The sequence below is a fragment of the Ptychodera flava genome, chromosome 20 (assembly GCF_041260155.1).
Source record: "Ptychodera flava strain L36383 chromosome 20, AS_Pfla_20210202, whole genome shotgun sequence".
Taxonomy (NCBI): Eukaryota; Metazoa; Hemichordata; class Enteropneusta; family Ptychoderidae; genus Ptychodera; species Ptychodera flava.
The window spans coordinates 8,412,856-8,425,800 of NC_091947.1; positions in this window are offsets into that span (position 1 = coordinate 8,412,856).

Here is a 12,945-nt window from a genome sequence, read left to right on the forward strand (position 1 = left end):
GCCATTGTTGATCAATGTGTTTTGGTATGCTGACTTACCATGACGCGTCAATTAGTTGGAGACAACACCGCTGCCTAATAGTACGCGACACCTGGTCTAGTTTGCCGCACGCTCTACGACACGATATGTCATACACAATACTTCTCATGTACTTACAAAAAAATCATCACAAAACCCAATATCTCCCAGAAAACACGCTCATATTCTCTGTCAGTAAGCAATACGATGCACTTTTAAATATAGACACTGTCATTTTTTATAAGAAATATTATATGGTGCAGCTAACCAGAGCCTGGATAAATAATTTTATTTCTCCCAAAGATACGCAAATCAATATCTAAATGGATAATTCTTCTACTCAGCTGGTTGGCGAGAATATTACCATGAGAAGATTGTCAAACACAAAATTCTTGACCTTGAAACTCAGCGACAAACTTACACCCAACATCAGCGTGATTTCCTTCTAAATTTCAATCCTATATCTTGGCAGAATCGTACGATCTCCACTCTCGTCAGTGTCGCTCCGGTTTCGGTTGTGACCCCCGGCGAATTAAAACACGCAGCGTTCATTCACATGAGAAAAAATCTCCCACAGCTTTGTTATTTGATAGAATAAATGCGTTATCGAGGGTGCTGAAACATTCAGTAAAAGAGTTTCCATTGTTCACCAGGTTGACTCTTGATGGCGATGTGTCATCTGTCCTCTTCCATCATTCATGGAGCACTTGTCATCAATTCGCAATACTTCATTGCAGTAATTGGCATGCACGGGATGAAGATTACTAGAATAAGTCCATCAGCCGCATGTAGTGTATGGTTACGCCGTTCCGCTAATCGTCTCGAATCCTCCATGTATCTTCAATCAACGTGTTGTCAGTGTCTGAACTAGTGGTAGCGGTCTTATCGTGCTTTGCCTCAAATAGTTTGTGGCGTTGTCATAGAAGCTGGCAGGTTTGTGGTCGGTACTGCGATAGATTGTTTAGATAGACAGTCTCAAATGATAATTTTCACAAAAATGCCTAACGAATTTCTTAACAGGTATCGTGAAAATTGATAAATATTCGTGGTAATCCTCTACCGTCAGAGCAATTGACGGTTACGATATGTCACCGTGCAGTCGGCGTACGTTTTCTTTCGTGGCAATAGTTTGTGAGCACACCATTAGCGGTGTGAAATCAGCTCGATCTGAACATCAACTTGACATTTGTCAGTCTGACTTGCAGTTGTAAATATCATCACATGACGGTATATTATATGACATGGAGTAAACTGCTGTCGACAGATTGTTTGCACACTTGATGTCCTAACCCGTCATTCTATCGCAATGCATAATGCTTGCAGTACATGCCATGGGATGGTAAAATGGACGCTTTTATCGAGCATGATGCTGTTACTGCATATTTTGACATTTTTATCAGAAAGCGCCCATGCACGACTTCGCATGTTACGAGAAGGTGGGTACTGCGTGAACAGGCACAGATAAATAGTCGTAAAATGTTGTGATTTTGTTATTGGTGTGTTTCAAGGAATATTTGCAAGGTAATGTTGTCATGTGATGGAGATTCTTGAAACCTTGATGCCCGATACGCGTACCATCAATATTTAATTTTCGTCCACTTACGCATGCGTGAGAAACTTAAAGATACCCATGGGACGAGTTTGCAGGTTACAAATAAAGCATTATGTGAATAAATAAGTCCCGAGAAGAATTCCTTTGGGGGTTTCATTCCTTATCGAACTTTTAGAAGATCTTTTCACAGGTGAGAAAGAAATTTATGTGTAATGTACCATGAAGTTTGAATACTTCATCGTTTTGTCGCAGCAGACAAGCATCAACTGGTGCTATGCCAAGATTTGATCGTCAGATTGTCTGGTCCCAGCAGTGCGTGGAGAAATGACCACTGGACCACTGATGATAGCCGTTTTCAATTTCACATTACCTCCTAGCTACGCCATGAATCATATGTAATTACAAATAAATTGTTTTGCTTAAAACTCCGGAACGACCCGTGAAATAGGTCTGAAAGCATTTCCAACCCTGCTCGTAAAATGCCATGCAGAAATTTTTGGGTAGAGGCGTTAAAAGACTTTCAATAGTTTGAACATGTCGATCCAGACGCCGTCTCGCATCGTCAAGTGTGTCCATTTCATTTTGTTCTGAGTCTTGCCTCTTTTCATCACACATTATCGGCGGCAAATTTGTGCAGTCTTCAATATCACATTACTCATGCCTGGTAATTGGCACAAACAACTCGCGTGACGTCACACTTAGACATGCTCCTTGATAAAACCACTACGCGCGTTCTGTTACGATGAACGCACGGTATGGTAAGCTGAAGTTCAGAAGTGGAAAAAGGTTAATAACCCAGGAAAAAAAAAGAAATGTGATTTTCTCTTTATTTTCTGTTATCCCCGACCACTTTGGTATGAGAGTAGAGCTATAATTATCGTGTTTGTTTTTTACTGACTGCAAAGCACCCTCCTTTTCCTCGTCGCGAATCCAGCTCCTTGCTTAGAACATATTTTTAAAGGTATGATATAGTGAATCATTTAAGTTTTTGCTGACTTTTTGCTTGGGAACACTATGTTGCGGATTTTGTTGAACATATTGGAGAAGGAAAAAATACTTGACGCGCGGTCCCTAAGTGATGTGTGGACAGTGACAAGAAACTAGATTGTATTTTTTGCGCCTAAGCGGAGTTACAAGCGACCGACATGTGCTTATCGTTCCCATCATGCTTTGCACTTGTCCTATATGTGATCTTTCGGAGCTGGGATGTGCAAAGTATCTACTTAAACTCAATAAGTTGTATTCACATATTATCCACCTGCAAAATATAGGGTCATGATCATCTTGTAAATGCGTGCAATAAGAACACTCACCATTTTGAAACGAAAAATTCACCGGTCATAATACATTTTCTCTTAAATAGCAACAGGTTTGCATGATTGCCGTTCAAAATTGATTAAACCTGCCGCTCTAGTCCAAGTAAATTGCCTTACTTTAATATTTAATAAATCACTTTCAACGGTTAATTTGAAAACCACAAAAGTACCAGCAATCTTCATACGGAGTTCCAGATACTAGGAACTACAGACCAAAGTCCATGTTTAATACATATCCATTTTTTGACAGAGAAAATTGCTCAAAAATAAAATTCATGACCATCCAGTGACATTAAGATCAATCAAGGAAACATCAAATTGGAATTCGAAAGTATTTTTTTCCACACAATGTGATTAAAATACGACGCCGAGATGTGATCTGCTTTTCACGTCTGCTGCCCTATGTGCAAGGGACGAAGCATCGAAAAGCGACCCAGCTAGCCGATATCTTAAGTTATGATATGGATCAGCCTGTTCTACCAGCTAGGTCCTCATCTAGACTCACTGAATCTATGTACCAATAAAGTCTTTGGTGTGGTTGCTTGGATTTCAAACCCCCTGTTTTGCATTTTTGATAAGACGGTTTGACATCAAATTCAAGGTAATGTGTATACGAGCGAAGTGTATACACAGAATGTTTTCATAAAATTGGCGACGAACGCACGACTTATATTTTAATATATTTAAACAATGTTCGACTTCAACTTACATATCATGGCTGCCGCAAGCAAGTGCAAACTGTGAATAATCGACCGTGTCCATCGCCAAGAATTGAAACGGTGACATTTTAAAAGAAGCATGACTCAATAGCAGGAATCAAAAGACATCTTTCCGAAGACTTGTTTGTGACCAATTAATTGCATCTGTAACCAATCATTTAGATCCACTTCAGTTTGCTTACAGGGCAGGCAGGGGAGTCGAGGATGCAACTTTGACTCTTTTTAATTTGATAACAAGCCACCTAGATAACGCAGGTTCATATGTACGAGTTCTTTTCATGGATTTTTCATCAGCATTCAATACTATTCAACCACACCTGTTGCTACAGCGGCTTTTAAATGTGAATACCAGTCATAATATTGTATTATGGGTGAATCGGTTTTTACGTGACCGACCACAGCGTGTCAGTGTAGAAGGCGTTCTATCCAAAGAGATTGTTTTAAATACAGGTGTACCCCAGGGCTGCGTTTTATCGCCAGTTGTATTTTCCATCTACACCAATGAAATGACATGCAAGAATTCGATCTTAACTTTGATAAAATATGCAGATGACATGGCTCTTGTTGGTTGCTTAAAAGACGAGTTCACCCTGTTTCAATATTTTGTTCAGATTGATCGACTCAATACTGGTTCAAACAAAGCTTTCTCAAACTCAATGTTGGAAAAACAAAAGAATTGGTATGTGATAATAGGCGAGAAAGACAAACACCTAAAGTAATTGTAATTGATGATGAGGAGGTTGAGATTGTGAGTTTGTTTAAATATCTTGGCACCGGCATTGACAACAAACTCTGTTTCCAGGAAAACACCGATATTATTTACAAAAAATCACAGCAAAGACTATTTCTGCTAAGGAAGCTGAAAAGCTTCAATGTCAGTCAATGTATACTTGAACGAGTGTATAGGAGTCTAATAGAAAGTGTGATAAGCTTTAACATCGTAACATGGTATGGAAATCTCACTATAAGAAATAAGCTTAAACTTAGTAGTATAATCAATACGGCAAGCAAAGTTATTGGAACACAGCAAATTCCCTTATCAGTTTTATATCACAATTCCATGAACAGAAAAACACGTTCAATTCTTAATGATAGCACACACCCACTTTACAGATCGTTTCAGAAACTTCCGTCTGGGCGCAGATATCGAGTGCCTAGAGCTAGGAGAAATTTTTACAAACATTCTTTCATTCCGTCAGCAATATCTATTTTAAACAACACAGAATGAGTTGAACTCAATTTGTATTTTTAACCACTTTTTTCAAATCACTTTCATGTGCTGTTGATCAGCAGTGTCTTTGTAATTGTGTTTCTATGTGTGCCATTTAACTCTTTGTATTTCATTTTATTGTATGTATTTTACTGCGAGTGATAAAAAGACGATTTTCCAATTTTTGGACAATAAAGTTATTCTAATTCTAATTCTAATTCTAATTCTAATTAGATTTTTTATGGGTAAGAAAAATGCAAAAGAGATACAGCTAACGGGTCTTGTAAGCTTTGATATTGTTGACTAACGTCAACTTTGACAAGTGTATGAGAATTTTGGTATTTTCCAGTGAATTTTTCATCTGATCTGCGATGAACATATGTAGTTGGTACATCAACAGGTGTCTATAGGTATCTTCAAATGTTGTCCTCGTTTCTTTACAAACATGTAACGTGCTTGTCTATGGTTATTGAGTCTGCTACATTTCGACTGTTGTTCAGTCATTTGGTGTTCAATTTCGATCATTCTTAAAACAAAAATACCTGCACAACGGCTGGCGATGACCATGACCTTGAAAGTTTGCCCTCACACTAACAAAACGGATGTTTCGATAGCCGTCTGAGATCGAAGCAACACATGCAATGGTTGACGGGAAAACTGCACTCTTTGAACTGAAAAGTGTTGATTTGAAGGAGTCGCCATAATTGGACACCCAATTACTGAAGCTGCGAGTTTAAACTTGCAAAGAATGTACACAATGACGATTTTTTACGATGCAGGATGTAATTGCGGGCTGACGTATCCAGTGACTAGAAATACTCTGATAGAATTTGTACTCCTGGTCGCAGGATTCATTACTTGGTGCAGCAAAGATTGAAATTGTCTGGCCTTTAGCATCCTTTGCATTTGGAACATTCAAATTTTCAAGACTTTAATTCGATGTATAGTTTTCATTTATTGCAGTGCTGTCAGTCTGTATTTTTATGTAATCTGGTACACGACGTAAGCTTTTATCATATTGATAGTCGATTACTGCCACATCACAGTCGGTGAAGTTTGACACTTTATACCTGATTTTAGTTCACCTTTCTTTTTCGTCCAATATAGGATTCGAAATAAAGTACAACTGATCACATGAAAATGCCGTCCTTAAAGTCGTAACGATATTTGACTGCAATAAACCCTTCTCGTATTTTCTTTAAGCAAACTATCCACAGCTCTTTTTTTTAAAATAATGACTGTGAGAATGTCATTCCGAGTTCCTTTCTTTCAATCTGACAAGAACTGTACGCGTAATTTATCCGGGCAAAGCGTGAACGAAGGTGTGGGCTTTGTCTTAAAAACTCTCAGATAAAACGATGCGGTTATTTCGAAACCCTTGTTTTCTAGAACGTCAATACACTTCAAGGTAAATAGTAAATACAAAGTGTAGGGAAGACAAATCAGGAGAGAATTTGGACCGAAAGTGGAGAAATTGGTTACATCACCGATCATTTCCAAGGAAGTGTCCGGTACAAGGTAGCACGTCGACAAAGCAAACTGCTTGAGCCTGATAAATTCATGCCCGCCATCCTCAAGGCAGGTCACTCAATGACTCGGACAATGTTAGCAAACATACCATTGCTAGTGGACATGTTAGAAAATGATAATGCTAGCGGTTATTTTTGGATTTCAAGCGTAAAATCACTCTGACATAATTTTACGTCGATATTGCAGGTTGCAGGCAGTACAAGGATATTACCATATAGTTGTGAGTGTCACACATGGAGTTTTTAAAGACTGTATGCATTGAACTGTGATACCACGGAGTACCTTGCACACGAACAAACTTTCTGCCTCTTTATTCTTGGCGCCAATGTTAAGTGGTAAAGAATAGTTCTCTTGAACGAATATTTACTTTTTGCTAGGACACAACAGGTATGTCGATAAGAGTGAGTCAGCATCTTGTCTTCTTTAATACCCAACTGACATCCACGTGCTGTCGCGCCGACCTGGGAAATCCTGAATAAATTATGCTATACAGCTTCGCCTTTTCACCGTTGGGTACTATCTATACCTTGCCTGCATACCACACGTAGTTATCATGGAAATGACTAGATACCGACAATTGTAAAAAAGGAGAAATTCTTTCACATTTTATTCTTCACGGATGCGTCAGTTGTCGACCATGACACCCCTAGTGTAATATCTGACCCACTTCTGGTGCATGGCGGTTTCCATGGCTACAAGATTGGTATGCTTCTCGGGTGACTGATATCGAGGCTATGCGGACGAAAACATGCGGGCAAGGACAGCTACAACATCACGCAATGAAAAAAGGTGAACACAACATGTGCTGTGGATTCGTACTGTCGACGTCCACAAGTGCATATCTCAAGATCTACATGAAGGCTATTGGTGTGACGTCACTTGGTGTAGGTAGACAGATGTGATAACACTGGCGGTAATGAGCACGTGCAACATTTGGTAGCAGCTCCTAATTCGTCATTCGTTATCGATATTACGTCATGGTTACGCGCCATGAAAAAACATAATGCAATAAGAAAAACAATGAAATTGGAAATGTCGACCGATATTTATTTTTAAAATGGCGCTTTTAAAGTTTTTTTTTTCTCATCGGTATCTAGCTAAGACCAAATCCAATTCCAATCACAATTTAAGTGAAGTAGCTCTCTCCATTCTCTCTCTCATTCTGAGTCTTGACCGTCGATGACTGATATGTGACCGGCCAATAGTGATCAATAAGGTTACAGCATTGCTAAAGAAATAAAGTCTCTGTCAGTGCAAACTATTTGCATGTCATTATATATCTTTAAAACAATATTTGTATTTGCTCCGGGTGGTTGCTGAGCCATTGTACGTGCTTGAATTTGTACGGACTTGTGCAGGGGACCGCTTATTTGTCGAAATGAAATCCAAGGACCTTCTCATTCACCTCACAGTCGGTGAAAATCTACCGGGAATAAATACTTTTGACATCAAGGGGCAGTAAAGAGAGGCCCAATGCCTCCTTAAAAACTAATTGAGTGTGTCAGATACGATAATAAAAAAACCTCCAAGCTGCTCAATCGAACACACTCGGCTTCCGATCGAATGGGCGAAACTTCTTACAGGAAAACTTCAGACATACTCCAACATAAAAGAAAGCGTACCGCCAGAGGAAAAGCAAAACACCTTTTTATTGTGAATTATACCTTTTCTGAGCGTCCCTTTCCGTTGATGTAGATAGAGCAATCCTAAATGATTAATTCGGGTCAAAGTATGTCAAAGATCGAGTCGAGAAACAGACAGTCATCCACTCACTATACGCTTTATTCTTCGCCATTACAATACCGGCCTCCATAAATCATAGTTAAACTCTCCAACAGGACACACGTACCGAACTTCTTTTTACGCGCCCATCTCTTTTGTCTCCCAGTGCCTTTTCATGTTCTATTTTCTTTCCAGGCGAGTTTGTATGACTTTTAGAGTATCCAACGGGGATGTGCCTGACACCCACTCTTTGGAGACACGTTGCAATGTCTACAAAGAACGCCTAACGACACGCGGGAAATGTTTCCTTTATCCTCCCAAATGCCCACTGCGATCGTTCTGTCATCGTTCAACCATGCAACAGTCATCTTTTTTGCCCACCCAGTTCAAATACGCAAAGGCCCTCGCAAGGAATCCAGCTCCAGTATACACCACAAGTCAACTAAACACAACGCGTGGATCTTGTTTTCTCAAGCTGGTCCCAGTACCCCGCGTGATTCATCATTTTTCTTCTGTCTCTGCGGGCTTTGAGGTGCATGATCCCGTGCTAGCCACTCACTGTGGCGATGAAAGACACGCATACCATAACATGAACACATGTCAGTTCCCTCGACTTCTTCACGTTTTTCGTTCAACTAGCTTGCACTGATCAACTGGCGCGCTGAGGGAGAAATTCTGCGACAACACCTTTTTTTAACAAATTTCCTAAAACCTTAACATTCTGCACTATTCGACATTCGCAATAAAATTCAAGAAAAATAATAATGTCCCTTTCTCAGTTTTTTTTCTTGTCCGCCAGGGTTGTATTATGGATAATCGCGGCTGTTGTGATTTGCAAATATTGATATTCAAACTTTTGGCTCTGAACTAAAATTTATGCACACAGACCCCAGAGTACTCTCTTCATTCAGAAGGTAGGAGGTTACAAGTTTCCTTGGGCAAATTTCAAACTTCGATCTTCGACGCTCAAATTACCGTAACCTCATAGAAAAAAAGACAGGGCGTGTTAATAGTTATAGTAATGTTTTTTTCCGAAGATAAATTGCATGTGTTGTTTGGTTTGATTGGACAGGGGAAGGAAGCCCTCGTTGTTGTAGTGGCCAGGCTGGCATATGCGCTGACAACCAGCTGGATGATTTGGTGACTATCTAAGTAAATGGCGAGCTATGTCCATAGCTCTTGGATGACAACTAGTTTTGGTGTTGTGTGCGCGAGTAGGTATCTACACTAGCTAGTTTCGATGTTATCTGTGTGAGTAGGTATCCAGCAAGCAGTGTAAAAACTAGCTGTGTTGATAGCTGTGACTGCATGTCACCAGCTAGTTGTGTCGGTAGTTATGCAAGTAGGTAACTTGCTGACTGCGTTGGTAGCTATCTAATAGTTGCTGTGTTTGGAGGTACGTAAGTGATAAACTTGCGAACTGTTTTGGTAACTTTTTAAGGAAGTGGTTAACTGGAGATTTGTTGATAGTGCGTAAATAGCTAGATTTTCTTAGTAGCCATGTTAGTAGCTATAGGTCTCGGTAGCTATATAATTTATAAACTAGCGAGCCATGTTGGTAGTTGTGCAATAGCTAACTAACCATCAGTTTAGTTGGTTAACAACTAGAGTTATAATATGCAGGGACGAATTCTCACAGGTAACTCAGGTTGACCGATAATAATAACGCAGAACTAGCAGTTGTCAATGATTTGCGCTGTTCGCCTGTGGGCTGAACCATAAAAAGGTACAGGATTAAACTATGCCAAGAAATAAAAAAAAAACTTTGCCCGGACAGACAGATCGATAACTAATAACCACTTTGCACTCCGCCCAGAATGCCCATAAATTTATTGGTGGAGAGATGAAGAATACAGATGCAAATATGCCAACACATTTGCGTGTCTGCACACGCGCGTGCAAGCGGTGTCCACTTCCTGACCAACGTGACGTCATGTGCAGGTGGGCATAAACGGCGGTAACTAGCGCAACGTAAATTAATTAGAAAAAAACCGCGAGATCTACCCTTGGCTAAAGCAGTCACCATTAAAACAACAAACACCGTAACGCGGTAATTAGCAACACACTACACATACTGTGTATACACAAAAGTCCCTTGCGTCGTCGTTAGCCGTAGACATCTTGAATTGTCACGATCTGCCCGCTGGCTACTGCAAAGTCATGAATTGTCTATAGGCGATTGGATGATTTCTGCCCTGGGTTTAATCATCTGCCGGTACGCTCTATTCAGAGTTATTTACCCAACTCCTGGCGACCAGCAGCGACAACACTCCAGGAAGCCGCCCGCAAATCTGCCGAGAAGATGTGATTTCTTTCCAGTGATACTCTGAACACTTCCCCCTTAAAACATACACACAAAGAAAGTATTAGAAAGGAAACCATGAAACAAAAGGCTCGTGACAGAATTTGCAAGCGTGCACAATGTCAACATTCTGGGACCAGCGAAGCTTGACATCTGTTATCGTGATGGGAGAAGCGAAAGTTGGTAAATACACCGGAAGACGTCCGGTGGTACCACTGGGAATGATATCAGCGAGGCTTTCAAATTTTTCTGACTTCGAAGTTTTAATTTGAAAAAAACAAACAAACACTGAACTCGAGTTTTTGAATAGGTAATATCAATTTGTTAAAATATCTCCCATCGAAGAGGAAAAACAAAAGTTACGTTTCACTTTGTCACGTACGGCGCTACAAGATGTCAAACTGGTAATTGGCTGTACGATATCAGCGCATGTTTCCACTAATGGGTACGGACGATGACAAAGTTTTCGACTCAACGCCAGTTCAACTACTTCGCAGGTTGACCTAGATTTCACGCAATTACGATATAACACTTTATAAAAACAGACCATCATTGACATTTCCTGAGACGGTGCACCGCATTCTTCATATTTACAAAACAGATACCGGATATCAATAACACATGCTGACGTCATACTAGGTCACCGCCACGCGTATTTTTCCCTGTCGTGTACTTTTCGCTCAATATACCCTTTGATTTGTTTGCGTTTACCCAGTATTCCTGGATATGGGAGAAAAACAATCAGAAATGAAGTGCCCTCGTCAAGGGCAACACATCACGGTTATGCTCGGCTATCGAACTCGCTATCCGCCGATCAAGAATCTGGTACCCTGGTCAATGTACCATTATGCCCTTAAAAGTTTACAATATAATCGTACAGATACAAACGGAAAAAAAATCTTGACATCCGGAAAAACCTCATGGGCACTTGAAAAAAAAGATATATCTGCAGTATAAATGAGAAAGTTATGACTTCCCAGTGATCAAATGCTAAAAAACGCCAACAAAACCAACCAGAAAGTTACCTACATTATTAAATCTGATCCCGTATTTGAAGCGAATGATAGTAAGCGTTCTGCATGATTGGTACAATTAAACAAAGTTTAATAAGGACAAGATAACACCCCTTTGCCGTAGATGAGCTTTATTATTATTGGATGCCTTACAAGCAACGTGTGCGTTGTTAAACCTCCATCCAAATCTCAATTTCGCCGTCTTGTTTCGCATACATTTTATGAAAGGGCGGGAAACAGGATGACTTTTTTTTTGGGGGGGGGAGTATTGAAAAAAATAGATCGCTGTAATGTAATGCGGACAATTAGTTATCGCCCAACCTTAAAACCCTGAAGACGAGAAGTGTGCATATCAGTGCAACACGATGGGATACATGTTGTATCTTAACATCAAAAACGTGATTGTGCCGAACAAGAACATTTCACTCACTCGGTGTTTTAATGGTGCTTTTGGGACTAGGATAGGAAACAAAATACTCCACATTATCTTGTAAAGGCTAGTATGGTGCCCAAGAAGATTAGAGGACACCGAAAACACGGGGTCAAAAAATTTACCCTGGGGTATAATGTCTTGTAGGTTATTGGGGCGACATAATTCTGTCACGTCATGCGAATTTAATAGGTCGGTCGCAGTAGTTCCACAGGACTACTTAACTTCGTGGTGGTTTTGAAGGTACTTTTTACGAATGAGGAGAAAGTAGTTAAAGTTAAATTTAAGCGGATCTTGAGCTCAAAAATGGTGGTTCACGGTGACCCTATTCATGCAACACGGGGATATTGCTGGATACACAGGGCATAGGCGTACCAGTTTGTAAACTTGTACTGTAGGTTAGTTCAGATGTAATGTCAGTTAATGACATCGCATTGCAGTGCCGTTTTAGGATATATATATACATGGCATAGTGACATTTCAAATAGTAAACGGTTGAGTCTTTTGAATGACTTAGAACAACATCCTAATTTGGGAAGTTAATCTGCTAATTTTACATTTGTCAGATTTGTGATAGCCCATTGAACAGCCGGGCTAACGACTCCCCTCCCTATTACATTTATCAACAACCGGATTTGGGGTTGTTTACCTTTATATTGCAATTGTACTGCATTTCTCTTCGTTTGTCTCTGACTGTCGGTGTATGCACTTGCGCACGTGTGTGTCTGTATGGATATGTGCACGCTACATACTTCTGAGCCACTTCATAGTGAGATGTTACAAATGGGCTTAGCACGGCCAAGGATGTGATTTATGGCTACATATCGTAAGTATCACTCGCTTGATAGCCTTTGTCCGTCTCAAGTATTACCTTTCCTGTTAAGTGAGTGTTTATTTGAATGACGGCTGGTACTCTGTGTTTATTTTCTCTAATTGAGATATTTCCAGGTCATTGACCTTTAAATGTGATCCCAGACTGACCTCACATGAAACGCAGACCTTGTACCACTTCACTTCAGGGTCCGGCCATGTTTTTACATTACTGCGCTTCTAGACTACTGCACGCAGGACAAATGGGCTTGAGCATAAAAAAACTGTCCAGCGATCTACGGACGCTTCTCTGTCGAAAGGGG